Genomic DNA, 16,778 nt, shown 5'->3' on the forward strand with positions numbered 1-16,778 from the left:
GTTTTAATAATTAGAGACACGACAGAATACAAATTTACCGTAAACAGAAAACCAACTTTTTCACTTACACACATACACTATTTTAGTTATCATGACAGATCTGTCAAGATAGGCGTAGCCCGCAATTTATTCTTAATAGCCTTACGGATTTGCTCCCTGGACTTCCTAGAAAAGGAATTTGAACTAATCCGTAGGCAGCTTCATCTCTGAAATACCCTGACCATGTAACTGAGAAAGTGATCCACAAAGCTAACACAATATCCTATTGTCCCCCGCAAAACCAGACTAGAGAGACGCCCAACAATAAAATTAAAATCCCACACCAGAACAGGATTAAGACGTTGACACAGACTCTTGGAAATTCTAACCCTTTTGCTTTTACCTACCTAAATCCCTGATTAACGTCCAACAAAAGCCAGTCCCCAAAGACACAGGGGTATATGAAATACCTTGCCTTTACTGTGACAAATCATATATCGGTTTTACTGGTAAATCACTCCCCACAGATTAATACAACATAAAAGGTCGGTACGGTATGGCCAACAGAGCTCAGCTATTTTTAACCATATAAATAATCATAATCTCAGGATAATCTGAAATGAGTCTCGTATAATTTATAGCAGCAACTGTCGCTTCAAAAGCCAGATGGTGGAATCAACCCTGATTCAACAAAGAAATACGATGAATCTATCAAAAGGATCATGGGACTCAGATATAGATAAAATCCTCATCCAACCACCGATTAAGAAGATTAAGAAGCTATCAACTGGAATGACGTAACGGCTGCCCTCTGGATTTCTTGGTATAAATAACGCCTGTCTCTATTCCTTATTTCATTCATGTACTTGCCAGTAGAGGGAGACAGTTTGGTCTCTGAAATATAGCAATAACTTTCTACATTTTGGCATTTTTACGGACTCCTATTAGATATTATGTATATATATAAATTTTTAAATAATACACACACACACACACACACACACACACACACACACATATATATATATATATATATATATATATATATATATATATATATATATATATATATATATATATATATATATTTGTGTGTGCATGCGCATGTGTGTAACGGGCATCTTCGGGTATCAAGAGGGTGCATGGTATTCGACGACACTTGGCAGTTAGTGATTAGAGAGTCATTTGAACGACATTTTCGTAAATTAGCAAGATGCTGATGATTGCTGACATCCAAGACTGTAAAAGAGATCCTGGGAAAGAGAACAATCTTGCAGTGAGTGTGCAGTGAGTTAATGGCAGTGATTTAAGGAATGTATAATTCAATGGAAGTGATTGAAGAAACTCATAATTTAATATTTGTATATCAATCAGTTATAAACCTTTATAACCTGTTAACTTCTCACTAAAACCAATTTCATCCTCACTTACCGTCGCTAACCTCTCTTTACTACTCCTCTGAACAGATACTCACTTGGTAAACACTAGCAAAATATGATACAGACTGAAACAGATGGTAAGGTTGCAGGGTCCCACACAGACCTACAAAATCGTCCATCTTACCCGGCTGTCCAACCTCACACCCTATGGGCATCTGCTCCTCACAACAAGCATCTCCTGCCATATGCACCAAGCACACACTTATATGAAACCCAGCCAACATCATACATCCTTTTTATGTATGCTGTCGTTCATAATCATGGCATGTCAAATGTATCATTCCTAATAGAAACAATACAATGTCAGCTTTCCAGTTATTTTTATCAGTACTCTGCTCGCAACTTGTATATTGAATTATGTACCATTCTCCATTCTCAAGCAAACACAGTCAACTGTATATTAATCTATTTTGTTTGCCTCGTGTCAGGCACTACATTTCCACTCACAAGAGCTTGATGTTTCTGTTTACTGTTTTGAATAAATTAGTAAGTTTGTAGATGCTGCCGCTTACTCATGCCTTCGCTACATTGGTGACCCCGGAGTGACCAGGCCAGCCAGCCGCAATGATGCCAGCCTCCAACAACAGAGTCACTGCCGCCTCCATACATCTGTCCCGCCCTCACGCCCCACAACCCAGAAGCTTGGTTCTTCAGGCTGGTGACAATCCTCTGGTCAAAGAGAATCACCTCCTCAGCATGCAAACAGGCACCATCCTCGAATTCCTACCAGACGACCTTTTTGAGCAAGTCACAGAATGGCTCGCAGAACTTAAAACTCCTGTCGCCTACAAGTCACTGAAGGACCAACTGAAGTCACCATTCAGCCTGCCACTCACCCTAAGAGCCAAGAAGTTCCTGGGCAACATGTGGGCAGCCATAGCAGGGAAGTGGCCATCACACGTCTACAAGCAATTGTGGTGGCTGGTAATGTTACCCACCGCAGATGGCCATCCTGAGTCAACCCTGGACCTTGTGAGAGAGGTCCTCCTCACAAAACTGCCCTGCCAAACAGTGACGGTCATGCCCAACACCTCCACCATGCCCATCGAAGAATTCCTAAGTTTGGTTGACGCAGTACACATGGCCCACAAATCAGCGGAGCCCACCCAGCCACCCATAGCAGCAGCAGTACGACGGTCCCAGCAGTCAACCGACACAGAATCTGACAGCAACCCAGAGGAACTGGCTGCCCCCATCCAAAAGCAGAGCTTCCACAAACAATTCAACAACAGAAAGACCAGACAGAAGAAAAACGAACCACCAGAGGGGATGTGCTTCTTTTAATGGAAGTTCGGAAGAAAGGCCCACAAAATACAGTATGATAAAGGCTTGCTGTTCTCAAAAAAAAAACCAGCAACCCAGACAACTAAACGTCAGTAGTGAGCAGACCAGTTGCCTCGTAAGAGAAGCTGTGCCTGCTTTCCGCTGTCTTTCTTCCAGTTACGAGCACAAAGGCTCAACATGCTTCTTCATAAGGGACGAGAGGTCGAACACCGAATTCCTCATTGGCACTGGGGCATGCAAATCATTTGTGCCAGCCAGCCTGCACAAACGACTCAACCCCGCCCCATCCACCAACATCCACATACCCACCGCTAGTGGAGCACCACTCAAGATGTACAGGAGGCGGACCATGAAAGTGTCATTCACCGGGAAAGGCTACAGCTGGATGTTCATCACGCCAGACGTAAAGTTAGCACTTTTAGGAGCAGACTTCCTAAAAGAACACAACCTGCTTGTGGACATAGCATCAGAACAACTGATCCCAAAAAGGCTCCCCCCCCCCATCATCACAAAACAACTAATAAAGCAATCCACCACCATATTATCACCACAACAGCAGATACGACAAACAGTACCCATCGCATCAGCCACCCCATTGCCAGAAATATGCTGCCTCCTACAGGAGTTCCCAGAACCCTTCAAAGACGACCTGCAGCATGACTTAACCAAACCAACCAAGCACAACATCCAGCACCACATAGAAACAGAAGGCCCCCCACCCCAGTCCACGTCTGCTTCAGACTTTCGGCCCCAGAAAAACTTGCCTATGCCAAACAAGTATTCAGGGAAATGAAAAAGGCAGGAATATGCCAGAAAGCCCCAAGCTCATGGGCATCCTCCCTCCACATGGTGCCAAAACCTGACAGAACAGGGCAGCCGTGCGGAGACTATCAGCAGATAAGTGTTAAAGCGAAGCCTGACAGATACCCGTTGCTGAACATAGCAGACAGCACCAACCAAATGAATGGCGCCAAAGCATTCGCCAAAACAGATCTGCTGAAGGGATACTTCCAAGTTCCACTAGCGAAGGACATAGAGAAGACAGCAATTATCACTCCCTTCGGTACCTACACGTTCAATTACAGCTGCTTCGGCCTTCAGAACGTTGGGGCAACCTTCCAAAGACTAATGGACAAGCTCCTGGGCGATCTTCCCTTCTGTGTTATCTACGTCGATGACATCCTCATATTTAGCCCCAACCTCAAGCAACACCTAAATGATGTCAAAAGGGTGCTACAAATACTCAGAGAAAAAGGATTTGTAGTAAGGGAAGACAAATGCGAGTGGGCAAAAACGATGGTGGAATTTCAGGGACATCAAATAAGCCCAGACGGCATCATACCCCTAACAGCAAAAGTAAAAGCAATCACCGATTTCCCTACACCAACCACAATCAAAACAGTATAAGAATTTTCAGGACTAATTTAATACTATCATTAATTTATACCCAATATTGCTAAAATCATGAATCCAATATATAACGGTTTAAAAGGAAAACCCGCAAAAATAATGTTGGTCAAATATTCAAGATAATGCATTTTTATCAGTAAAGCAGCCAATAACTTCTGCAGCCACATTAATCTTTCCTCTAGCCCAAAGGTCCCTCACTCTGATGACTGGTGCAAGTAAAAAAGGCGATGGGCACAGTACTAGAACAGGACACAGATGATGGTCATCATCCTCTGGCATTCTTCAGCAAAAAGTTAACGACAGCAGAACAAAAGTACTCCACATTTTATAGTTGCTTGCAGTCCACAAAGCCATCTGCCACTTCCACCACATGCTCAAAGGATGGCAGTTCATCATACAAACGGACCACCAACCCTTGGTGCACCCCTTAATAAAAACCACAGATGCATGGTCAGCATGACAGCAGCATCACCTGTCCGCAACAGCTGAACACTCCTGCACCATCAAGTACTTGAAGGGATCTTCAAACACCATGGCTGACACACTATCAAGAAACTGTGCCAACACCGTCCAGATAGGGATAGCCTATCCCAAAATAGCAAAGGCGCAAAAAGATGACGTGGACCTACAGCAACTCTGGCGGGACAACCCCGTCCTCGTGTGAAGTGACCTATTCATCAACAATGGAGAGACAACCATCGCCTGCAAAACAAGTACCAGATGTCCTCACCCCTACCTGTCAGCAGGTCTCAATCTCACCCACAACCTTTCCCACCCATCAGGCCACACAACCACCCGAATTGTATTGGAACGGTACATCTGGTGGGGAATGAAAGCTGACATAAAATACTGGACGAGAGAATGCCTTCAGTGTCAGACATAAAAAACATCAAGGTACGTAGAGAGAGGAATAGGAGAGTTCCACACAACACACTGCTGTCTCACCCACATCCACATCGATACAGTGGGTCCTCTACCCACTTCCTAGGGGTATAAATACCTGTTCACCTTCACTGACAGAAATACCAAGTGGCCAGAAGCAATACCATTATGACAATAGATGGTGGAGGATTATGTGAAAGCTCTCATCGGGTGGGTCAGCAGACATGGAATCCCGCAGATCATCATGAGTGACGGGGCCAAATTCACTTCCAGTTTATGAAATGTCCTCGCAGACAGTTTGGGGACAAAAATAGTACACATGACGGCCTACAACCCAGAAGCCAACGGCATCGTCGAAAGGCTACAGTGATTGCTGAAAGCATCACTGACCTCCAGATGTCAAGGCAGGGGTTGGAGAAAGGAGTTACCTTGGGTCTAACTGGGCCTGAGAATGTTACCACATGCGGTATTCGAAGCATCTCCAGCAGGAGCCCTGTTCAGACATGCATTAACACTGCCAGCACACATCTTTCAACATCCAACGAGCCCGACATCCCCATCCAACATCCGTAAAGCATTAGAATGGATAAAGCCGGCCAAGACGACTTACGACATGGCCAGAAAAGTGTACATCCCCAACAAACTGCAGAACGTAAAATACACATTCATACGAGTGGACGCACACAGAGTCCCCCCTCTCCCCAGCCTACTCAAGACCATATCTGATCATCCAAAGAAGAGGCTAGGCCTACCAGATGACAGTTGATGGCAGGACTGTCTGGGTCTCCATCGATCGCCTCAAACCAGCATACCTCCCTGACACCAACCTACAACCGTAGGCCTCTCTACACAATCATCCATTTTACCTGGCCATCTGAACTCATACCCTATGGGCATCCACTCCTCACAACAAGCATCTCCTGACATACGTGCCGCCAAGCACACGCATATAAGAAACACAGCCAACATGATAACTCCTTTTTATGTATACTGTCGTTCACAATAATGTCACGTCAAATACATCATTCCTAATAGAGGCAATACAGTGTCAGCCTTCCAGCTATATTTATCAGAACTCTGTTTGCAATTTGTATACAGAATTTTGTACCATTCTCAATTCCCAAATAAACACAGTTAACTGTATGTTAATCTCTATTTTGTTCGCCTCATGTCACGCACTACATTTCCGCTCGCAAGAGCTTGACCTTTCTGTTTGTTGTTTTATGATTGCATGAATTTTATAGTGGTGTCATGACCTTCATTCACTAGCGGATCCCGGGGTGGGGCACCTGGGCACGTGCCTCCCCAAGAAAAATAATGATAAAATAATAATACTTAAGATTTAGATGATAATAATATAAATGAGAAATATACAAATGGGAAAAAATAAAAAATCTATTATAGAAAGAAATAAAATTGAGAAAAAAATAACAATAACAATAATGCAAATAATAATCTTAATGATAATAATAATGGATTCGGTATTTCCTGACAGAACAGGTGATTGCTGTCCATTTCATAATTTCTACTTAGATACTGTGTTATGTGCTGAAGAAAATATATTATACTATGATACGACAGAATCACTTAATGTAACGCTAGCATTTTCCAGTAACTTTTACAGAAGTCACCTATCCTCCATCTCTTTTATTGCCAAACCAGTAGGAAACTCTGTAACTTGCTAATAAAATATGTGACAGTTTAAGATTTGTTTGCTGTTGTTGCAACAAGATGCCGCATTAATATCATGTAGTACTGCACTACATAATATTAATACGGCATCTTTTACTATATATATATATATATATATATATATATATATATATATATATATATATATATATATATATATATATATATATATATATATAATGTATGTATAATATGAAAATTGGTGGGCCCCACGAAATTTTTCTGGATCCGCTAGTGTCGTCACTAGACGAACCAAAAGCTTATTGTCTCGAGGTACTTTTAAGTCATGATTACTTCTGATGTTCCCGACGCTGACAAAAGTCAGGGCATTGCCTTCTTTCTTTAAGGATTTTTCATTTTTTGTGTCGTTGGACGTGGCCAATCATGATGAATGTAAAATATAAAAAGTAAAAAAAATATATTTCAATTTCAATACAATATTTTAGGAAATTTTTACCTCTTTTTGATGACTGATTTTACTTTAACATTTACTGATATATTCTGACCTTTTAAATGCCATTAGGCTTTTTGTTAACAGCAGAGAAAGGGCTGAATGGGAAAGGAGAAGACAACGTAAAATGAAAGAAGTAAAGTCCCGTTCGAGAGTTAAAAAGTCTTAGAATGAAATGTCATCGTATGATGGCGCTTGAAAAAAAGTTAACACACATTTTCCTCGTCTGAACTGAAGATTTTAGTTTCATTTATCAAATATATCTTAAAAATCGAGTAGGAAAGACAAAAAATTTAATACCAACGCCGATGTTACCAGTCACTTACGCTGTCTTTTACATATATCTTTCAGATGTCAAATTAAAACCTTAATAGTAAAACATATTATAACCTTAATGGTAACATAATACAGTAATATAAGCAGCTTAATAAATAGCTGTTTTCAAACGTACTACATCTGGGAAGTTAAACGAAAGTGTTCGAGATAAATAGGAAGAGAAAGTCGCCACAGACAAACATAATGACAACAAGACAAACAAAACAGGGTGGTAAGTAGGTGGGGGATCTCCTTTCAGCGACGTCTGAGGGATTATAATTCTGAAAGCTAAGTTCTGTTACCCTTCGAATGAATGAAACATCAAGGTCCTCGTTCGAATATCAGGAGGAAAGAGATCATTCCTAATGCCATCAAAGGATAGAAGGGAAACAGCCATCGTCAACACGTCGACACTCAGCCATAATATATAAAATAGTATATAAAATAATCCTCAGTATATATATATATATATATATATATATATATATATATATATATATATATATATATATATATGTGTGATTATCAGCTGAAACCACAGGAAAAGCTTGAAAAGAAACTACAGAGTGCCAAGTACTTTCGCGTAACTGAGACTACTTTAGTATACTCGTGGTGTGCATGTGTGTGTGTGTGTGTGTATATATATATATATATATATATATATATATATATATATATATATATATATATATATATATATATATATATATATATATATATATGCCAATTCTTCCCCTCTGGAAGGAGTGCGGCCGGAAAGTAAAGACTTTCAGTTTGTCAGCAAAAAGTGATGTCGCTAGCCCCACGCTCTTTCCTAATGACCTCAAAAGTCGGTGGAGACCACTGACAGCAAGGCATGCTGGCGGGTGATAGCCCGGAAGCAATCCACGGCCCTATCAAGTGTGAGCTGAGTGCTTTACTCTTCAACCACCCATTCCTTTGCTTGACTAGTTTGATTACGAAGATCCCCAAAAATAGCGCATTAGTCTTTTGGTATGAAAATTAAACTCTATGAAGACAATACGCCTCTTAGACTTGAAAAGGCGTAAGATATTTCTGCGGAAGAACTGAGCGGTGAGGGAAAAAATGTTTCTGTGGAGACAGCAATTGCTTGCAACCGTTTTCTGAGAAATCCACGGTCGTACAGCACTCATGAGGCTATTAGGAACAGGAATTTACATCCATATATCAGCTTCTTACGCATTGCCTCTAATCCGTTTTTATTATCAAAAAGCCATCAATAGAACAAACAAAATTTAATGCAAAAGTTTTTCCAGTACCAATAAAGTGGATTTAAAGAAAATAAAATTCCCAAATGTTGAAAGCATCAAGGTTACAAATAATCTCAAGTCCAGTAACAGACTTATTTTTTCTACATAAACCATTGGGAGTTCTTACCTTAACTTAAATAAAAATTAAATTTAAAAACCCAGTCTTGTGTTAACCAACTCCCATGCAGTTTGTAATTCAATTAATGATGGTTTAACAGAATGCCGATTAGCCAAAAGGTTAACGAGAGCAGAAAAGTACAAAGAAATACAGCTCGGATACTTTCCAGAATGTTCGTCTATGCTGAAGGAAAATGTTAAAATACACAATCATCGACAAAAAATTGAAACTGTCCAAAGGACACTGAGAGGTATTTAGTGCATCCCCAGTTCACAGTAATAAGAATCAAGTCATTTAAAATATTCTCACCTCTAATTGTCACAAGTTTTTTTTAAAAAGCCAGAAAAATTATTATACTCCATTTGTCCACAATATCCATAAAAAAGCTACTTGCCCTTGTTGACATTTTACTGTGACTAGTGACATAACTTCTGCCGAAACCTGAGATGAACCTGTTTTCAACCCCAGTGTATTTTTCTTGACAAATCCTTTGGAGGGGCGTCTGACCTGAAGGTTAAAATATTCCTAGCTAGGATCATGGACAACACACGGAATAAAAAACTGACATCAATTTACGTAATACCGAAACCGGATTAGTTTCTTTGTCTTTTATGATTGCACACACACACACACACACATTATATAAATATGTAATTGTAATAGCCACAATGCCCTCTTAACTATCTCGAATACTCCGGGCTTTTTTGGATACGCTTGTCACTACAAAGCCTTAAGATCCAAGTGCAAGAAATATGAAGAAATTCTGATGTGCGGTAGCGGGAAACGAACCCGGGTTCGCACATCAGAATTTGTTCATATTTCTTGCACTTGGATCTTAAGGCTTTGTAGTGACAAGCGTATCCAGAAAAGCGCGAAGAATTCGAGAAAGTTAAGAGGGCATTGTGGCTGTTACTGATTAAATATGTATCTGGTAAAAAGTGACCAGTAGATTCTGCATATACGTATGTGTGTATATATATATATATATATATATATATATATATATATATATATATATATATATATATATATATATATATATATATGTTACGCTCATTATTGAAAATTGCCGATTATTGAAAATCGGCAATAGAAATGCCTATTATTGAGAATGAGCAAGCGATTTGCCGATTATATAAAATGAGCAATTTTTCTTGCCTAGTATTTAAAATCAGCAGGGTTTCAAAACTCGGCAAGACCATTTTGCCGAATATTGATAAATCGACTACTATACCATCTGTAATTAATGACACTATTTTTAACTTTTAATGTTTTATCTATTCTAATCTCTTTTGTTAATGGCAGTTTGGCCATTTATAAGTAAGTTTTAGTAGCCTAATTCCTTGTTACTATCACCAACAATTGTTATCAACTTGTAAATAGGAGTGAAGGTGTGAAGTGAAACATACGGTACTCATGATAATTCTCTCGACAAATACGTAGATTAGTTACGGAATTCTTTTCATTCTTTACAACAGTTCTTGGCGAATATCGAATAATCCTCATGGCTTCAGCGATGGAAGTAAAAGAAATTTCGAGGCAAGGTTACGGACCATCGTTGAAGGAAAAGGAAAGAACACAAGACTGTTCTCGCTTGAAAAAGTGAAAGATATTATATCAAGGTTATCAAAGGATCTAGAAAGTGATGCTATCACCACTATTGATTATGACTATCGTTCAAGATATGAGATTCTTAAGGTTGGTGAAACGGAATGTTTGATAAAGAAAAGAACAGATGGAGAAGAACATTATAAATACGTAGCAGCGTTTGAGGAAGTGTATGGTGCAATAGAAAAGGCACATAAAGATGTTGGTCATGGTGGCGAGAAGAAAACTTTATTTGAAGTTAAAAAGAAATGGTCTGACATAACTATGGAATATTGTAACCTGTTTATTAACTTTTGTGTAGAGTGTCATTTAAAAGAGAGTCGGAAGCAACCAAAAGGGCTTGTCGTGAAACCAATTAGAAGTCACTCATTTTTATCGAGGTGCCAAATTGATCTAATAAATTTTCAGTCACTTCCTGACGGGGATTATAAATACATCCTAACTTACGTTAATCATTTTACCAAATTTTGTGTGTTAAGCCCCTTAAATCTAAAAGAGCAGAAGAGGTAGCTCAGACACTTCTACCTGTGTTTTTAACATTCGGTGCTCCCGCAGTACTGCAAAGTGACAACGGTAGGGAATTTGTGAATTCTGTGATATCCGAATTATCAACACTTTGGCCACAATTGCAGCTAGTGACAGGTCGGCCAAGGCATCCCCAAAGCCAAGGAGCAGTGGAGCGACTCAATGGTGTCATCCAGGATAAATTGAAGATATGGATGCGAGAGAATAATTCCAAGAAATGGAGTATTGGCTTAAAATTTGTTCAGTGGCAAGTAAATATCTCGAAGCATGAGACAACGAAACATACACCATTTAAGGCCACCTTTGGAGAAGAACCGTCAGTTGGTCTTTCTTCAACAAATCTTCCTGAATCAGTTTTGGATGGCATATGCTACGAAGAAGATCTTGACAAGGTAAATATTAAATAATCTATTAAAAAGATAAACTGATAATGCACTTTGAAACTGAATTTTTCATACACTATTCTAATGGAGTACACTTAATCTTCTTCCTTCTCATTTCTCCAAAATCATAAGTTGAAAGACCTAATTTACTGTGTTAACAAGTCTTTACATATTTTGTAATTTTCCATTTCCTAAAGCTTCAGGTTTTAGAAAGCATAGTAATACTAAAATTCTTTAAGTCATATGCCTAGTTACAATCAGAAAAGTATGATATGAGCTAACGACCTATTATTTTCAGTTCTTCAGCGAGGACGGTAATTATGGCGAAAGGGAAGACGATGAAAGTAGGAAAAAAGAACAGCAACTTGAAGATGAAGAGGTTCCAGCGCAACCTGAAAGTGAAAAGGGTTTGAAGTGTATTGAAGAAAGGGTTAATGCCATCGAAGCCATACGGGAAAATGTCGACATTAGTCAGGCTCAATCCGCATCATAGATGATCCGTAGGGGTATGAGGATGCAGGAATCACTGCAGGTAGAAGACAACGCTACTCTAAGAATTCCAGACGTTGATCGGGGTCCTTCAGACCCTAAAAACTTACTAGTAGTTGTGCTGTCCAAGGAAAATGACATGTATCGTTTAGGGTGCAAAGAAGGCACCTTAAATTCTTGCTTTACTAGAGCTGATTTAGATAAAAATTGGTGAAAAACTACTTAAAGTGGCTGATGTACCAGACATCCACGTTACTCTCAGAGCTGCGGTAACTCGATCCACTGGTGGCCAAGGTTACCAGAAATGTAACTGCAAATTAGATTGTATTTCTCTAAGATGTAGCTGTAGTAGAAAGAAAATGAAGAGTAACTCTAGGTGCCATCCTTGCAACAGCTGTAAGAATGTTTAGTTTTTATTTTGTTTCTTTATATAAAATAGATATAGATTAGTTAATTTTTTATCGTCGGTGAATTATTTGCCAATTATTTGGTGAAGGTTGATAAGTAAGTATTCTAATAATATTGTTGTTACAAAAATAAATTGTATTATCTGTGTTTTCAGTGTTTATTTGAATTTCCAAATTAATTGCTTATGAAGAAAAAAACGGATATTATAAAAGAATTAAAAAATAGATGATGGCTGTTATAAAATGAGTGTATTACAGTAAACATTCTTAAACTGTTATTAAACTAGAGAGTCATTATGGTCTACATTAGTTTGCTTAGAGCTTAGAATGGACCTTCCAGCTGTCAAAATTGAATACTGGTTGTTTGAAACACTTAAGTTACAATATTTTCAATATTCGGCAACGTTATCAATATTCAGCAAAAACGTGTTGCCTAATATATAAAATGAGCAATATTTTGCCCATTATTGAAAATTTTCAATATTAGGCAGGGCCCTTGCTGATTATGTAAAATAGGCAATTTTTTGCCGATTTTCAATAATCGGCAATTTTCAATAATGAGCGTAACATATATATATATATATATATATATATATATATATATATATATATATATATATATATATATATATATATATATATATATATATATATATATATATATATATATATATATATATATATATATATATATATATATATATATATGCATCACTTACCCCATACAAAATGGGAAAAAGGCAAGTTAAAAGTAAAAAGAAGAGATATATATATATATATATATATATATATATATATATATATATATATATATATATATATATATATATATATATATATTATATATATACATATACAGCACATAAATTATTCTTGACATTCCTTTTAACACAGTTTTTGTTTTGCTATGCTCGGTTACGAAATGCTGAATTCGGGTCTTTTTGCCCCGCACGGGTTATTGTTTGAAATGGTACCTCGCCCATGAGTTTTATATTTTCTTATTTTTCGTGTGTTGGTCGCTCGACGCTCTTCGTCTGTTCTCCGCTTGGCCCCAAATGTGAAGACGGTTTTAAATTTGGAGATATATCTTCAAATTCCATCTGTTCAGTATATACTCATTCATTCATTCTTTCCCCCGTGGGAGGGTATTGCCGTCCATGCACCTCACTTAATGCACTGTAGGCATTACTTAAGGTTCTTTGCGGCGTCCCTTCGGCCCCTAGCTGCAACCTCTTTCATTCCTTTTACTGTACCTCCGTTCATATTCTCTTTCTTCCATCTTACTTTCCACCCTCTCTAACAATTTTTTCACAGTGCAGCTGCGAGGCTTTCTTCCTGCTACACTTTTCAAACCTTCTTACTGTCAATTTCCCTGTCAGCGCTGAATGACCTCATAGGTCCCAGCGCTTGGCCTTAGGCCTAAATTCTATATTCTATTCTATTCTATTCATTTTCACGGCAGAATTTTCAGCGGTTTTAACAGATCTCAGGGAGTTTTAACTTGGAAAGAAAGGCCGATTACAGCTGTTAATGATCGCCCCCCTAACACCCCCCCCCCGGCCACTGCCACCATTTCACTGTTCCCACAATGCAACAAACAACGTGAGACAAGGTCACCAGTGAGCAGACAATGTTTGTGTACAACAGCTGTAGCAAAAACGTCTTGATCTCATAAAAAACCCGGAGGGAATTTACATACTTTCACACAATGAATGTTGGAAAGTTATGATAATTACTTCGACTCCATCTGGCATCGTATTTACACAAGTGGTTTCTAAGGAATCAGCTGCATTCGTTTTCTTGTTGTTGTGGTCTTTCGTCTTTCTGTTACTAGCATCGATCTTAATCATGTTGCTTTTGTTCATGTTTTAGTTGCTGTTTTCATGAAAAATATTTTTTTTTACTCTGATAACTGGAAATAAAAAGTGATTTTACCAGATAATTACAAGTAACAGGGTTCTATTTGTTCCCAATTCTCGTCAACTTACAAATAACCTATTTTAAGTTGTCCATTTTAAAGAATTACATCAAGGCTTTAGGGAATCTAACGTGAATTAATGATAGCGTGCCTGCTTTCATCCTGGAATAGCGTTGTCAGCCAAACAGAATGGAAGAATGGCAGTGAAAATATAATGAGAAAAACACTGATTTTTACTTTATACATAAACGGGATTACCATGATCTGAGCCCCTTAAAGAGACTTGCAAAATATCTTGGAAATAACAACATTCTTTCCATTACTGGGTCCAAAATAGCTTTATTCGAACGAGAGGCTGAAAGACCCGATGCGAGTGTTCCACTTACAAATTTATTCTGAGCAAAAATCAACTAAATACGAAATGAGAAATGAACAAAAGTTATTGGGGAATTAAATTAAAAATGAACAAATTAATAAGATACAAAAGAAAATGGAAAAGTTAATAAGAAACAAAAAGTCTAAATAAGTATCAAAAACACCCGCCAAGAAATATCAAGTCGGAGGAAAGTTTCCCCAGGATTACAGCTCAGAGAGTAGAGAAACGTAATGGAATCTTTCGCCAAGATGAATAAACCAATATTCATGCAAATAAAAGCCCAATTATAACATAAATAACGAGGTACTTATGCCACGGCGAACATTTGCCGTATCTCTCTCTTTCTCTCCCTTCTTCTCTCATAAAAGAGTTGAGTTCTTGTTGACATACTTTCTCATTACAACGCAAAACAACCAATGTAGTTTATTAGCATTGCAAATAGCATAAGACGTCAAAGGCGATAATCGTTCAAACCTTGAAGCAGGTAACCGGGATCAATTTTTTGGAGGATTACTATTCATATTACCATTCAGAAGATGAACCTTATTCATGTGGAACAACCCCACAGGGGCCATCGACCCGAAATTCAAGCTTCCAAAGAATATTAAGGTGTTCATTCGAAAGAAGTAACGGAAGGTAATGGGAAATACAGAATGAGATCAGTTATCAGAAAAACAGATAAATTTAAAAATAAACAAATAAATAAAATGTAAGTAAAATAAAATTGGGACAAACGAACGTAACAGCCGTCAGCCGAAATGAAGCCAATGTCATATAAATCTCATCAAAAACCTAATCTTTGCTCTTTAATGAACTCAAGATATATTTAGTCTTCTTTAAATAGTAATCATTAATCAAAAGTAAGTTATTCATTTTCAGTGGAGGAGATAAGTAAGAAAAAAAAAAAACACTGAAGAGATTTTGAGCCGAACACCCTAACCATGAGTAGTCATACGCTAAAGGTTCGCGTTGTGATCTATAAGGAAACCAATACCTTAAATAAGTGAATAAGTTGTTAGACATTTAACAAGGTCACCAACCATGGAAAGACATAGCCAGTTGGAAAGCCGCTAACTCACGGCAGAGTAGGAATGGTGGATAAATGTCAGCTAAAAGAAAGTAACAATGAATTGAAATGCAGTTTCAAATGATCGTCCGGGGCATGTTACGTAAGTGATATCACAGCAACACCGATTTGTATCTTTAAATTGCGTACTGTTATCTAAAAGACATTGAAGTAAGAGTGCTTCCCTTATCTTGACTCTGATGAAGCCAACTTATTGTACTGATAACAAAGTGGTATCTACAGGCAGAGATAATTGACAGTATGTCAGTAATACTTGTCGATTAACTGATAGTGATGAGAGCACATATGACTATTTTAAACACGGATTTACGCATTTTTTGAATTTCCTCAAGTTCCGAGCCTCATTAACTTATTTGATTTGTCTTCGTTCATAGTCTCTTTTTTTCTTTCTTTCTTTTTTAGTATTCATGGTGGTTTCGACTTACTATCACAGCATTTCGCCCTTCCTCCGACTTCCTGGGTCTCTCGTAGAGTTCAAAACCTTCCTCACGTTTTGGGTTGTCATTGTCTTTCAGTTTTTCTTAGGATTCTTGAAATTGAATTGTAATGGAATTTTTATACTCCACAAGAGCCTCATCATGCTTTCTTTATTTCAGACTTTCACAAACCTCGCAAGTTTTCTTTATCTTTAAAAGACGTTTCGATTGTCACTAAATTTCTTCATTAACAGAGAACTACAAAACAATTTTTCGTCTCAGGATCCTCACCTATCATGTCCACCCCACAAATTTTAGTTCCGCTTCGTCTATTAACGGCTCTCATCCCTATACTGAGCATTTCCTTTCATTCTGAAGGCCTTTCTTTTCTTATTTCTTAGGCCTATCTCTTCTACTTTCAATACAGGAATTGGACTATGAGATTTAGGCCTGATGTCAAGTGCTAGGACCTATGAGGTCATTCGGCGCTGAAGGGAAAACTGAGAGTAAAAGGTTACAAAGGTGTAACAGGAGGGAAACCTCAAAGCAATTGCACCATGAAACAATTGTTAGAAGAGGGTTAAGGAAAGTAAGATGGAAGAGAGAGTATATGAACGAGGTACAGTAAACGGCAGAAAGGGGTTGCAGCTAAGGGCCGAATTTAAGGGACGCTGCAAAGAACCTTAAGCAATACCTACAGTGTACTGCGTGAGGTGCACTGATGGCAC

General features: G+C 38.2%; 1 protein-coding gene across 2 annotated transcripts in view; it reads right to left on the reverse strand.

The window, feature by feature from the left end:
- Positions 1-16,778, reverse strand: part of LOC136826035 (organic cation/carnitine transporter 2-like) — a 99,362-nt gene that overhangs the window by 48,987 nt on the left and 33,597 nt on the right. The window lies entirely within an intron of this gene.

This window comes from Macrobrachium rosenbergii, chromosome 40 (assembly GCF_040412425.1).
Source record: "Macrobrachium rosenbergii isolate ZJJX-2024 chromosome 40, ASM4041242v1, whole genome shotgun sequence".
Classification (NCBI taxonomy): Eukaryota; Metazoa; Arthropoda; class Malacostraca; order Decapoda; family Palaemonidae; genus Macrobrachium; species Macrobrachium rosenbergii.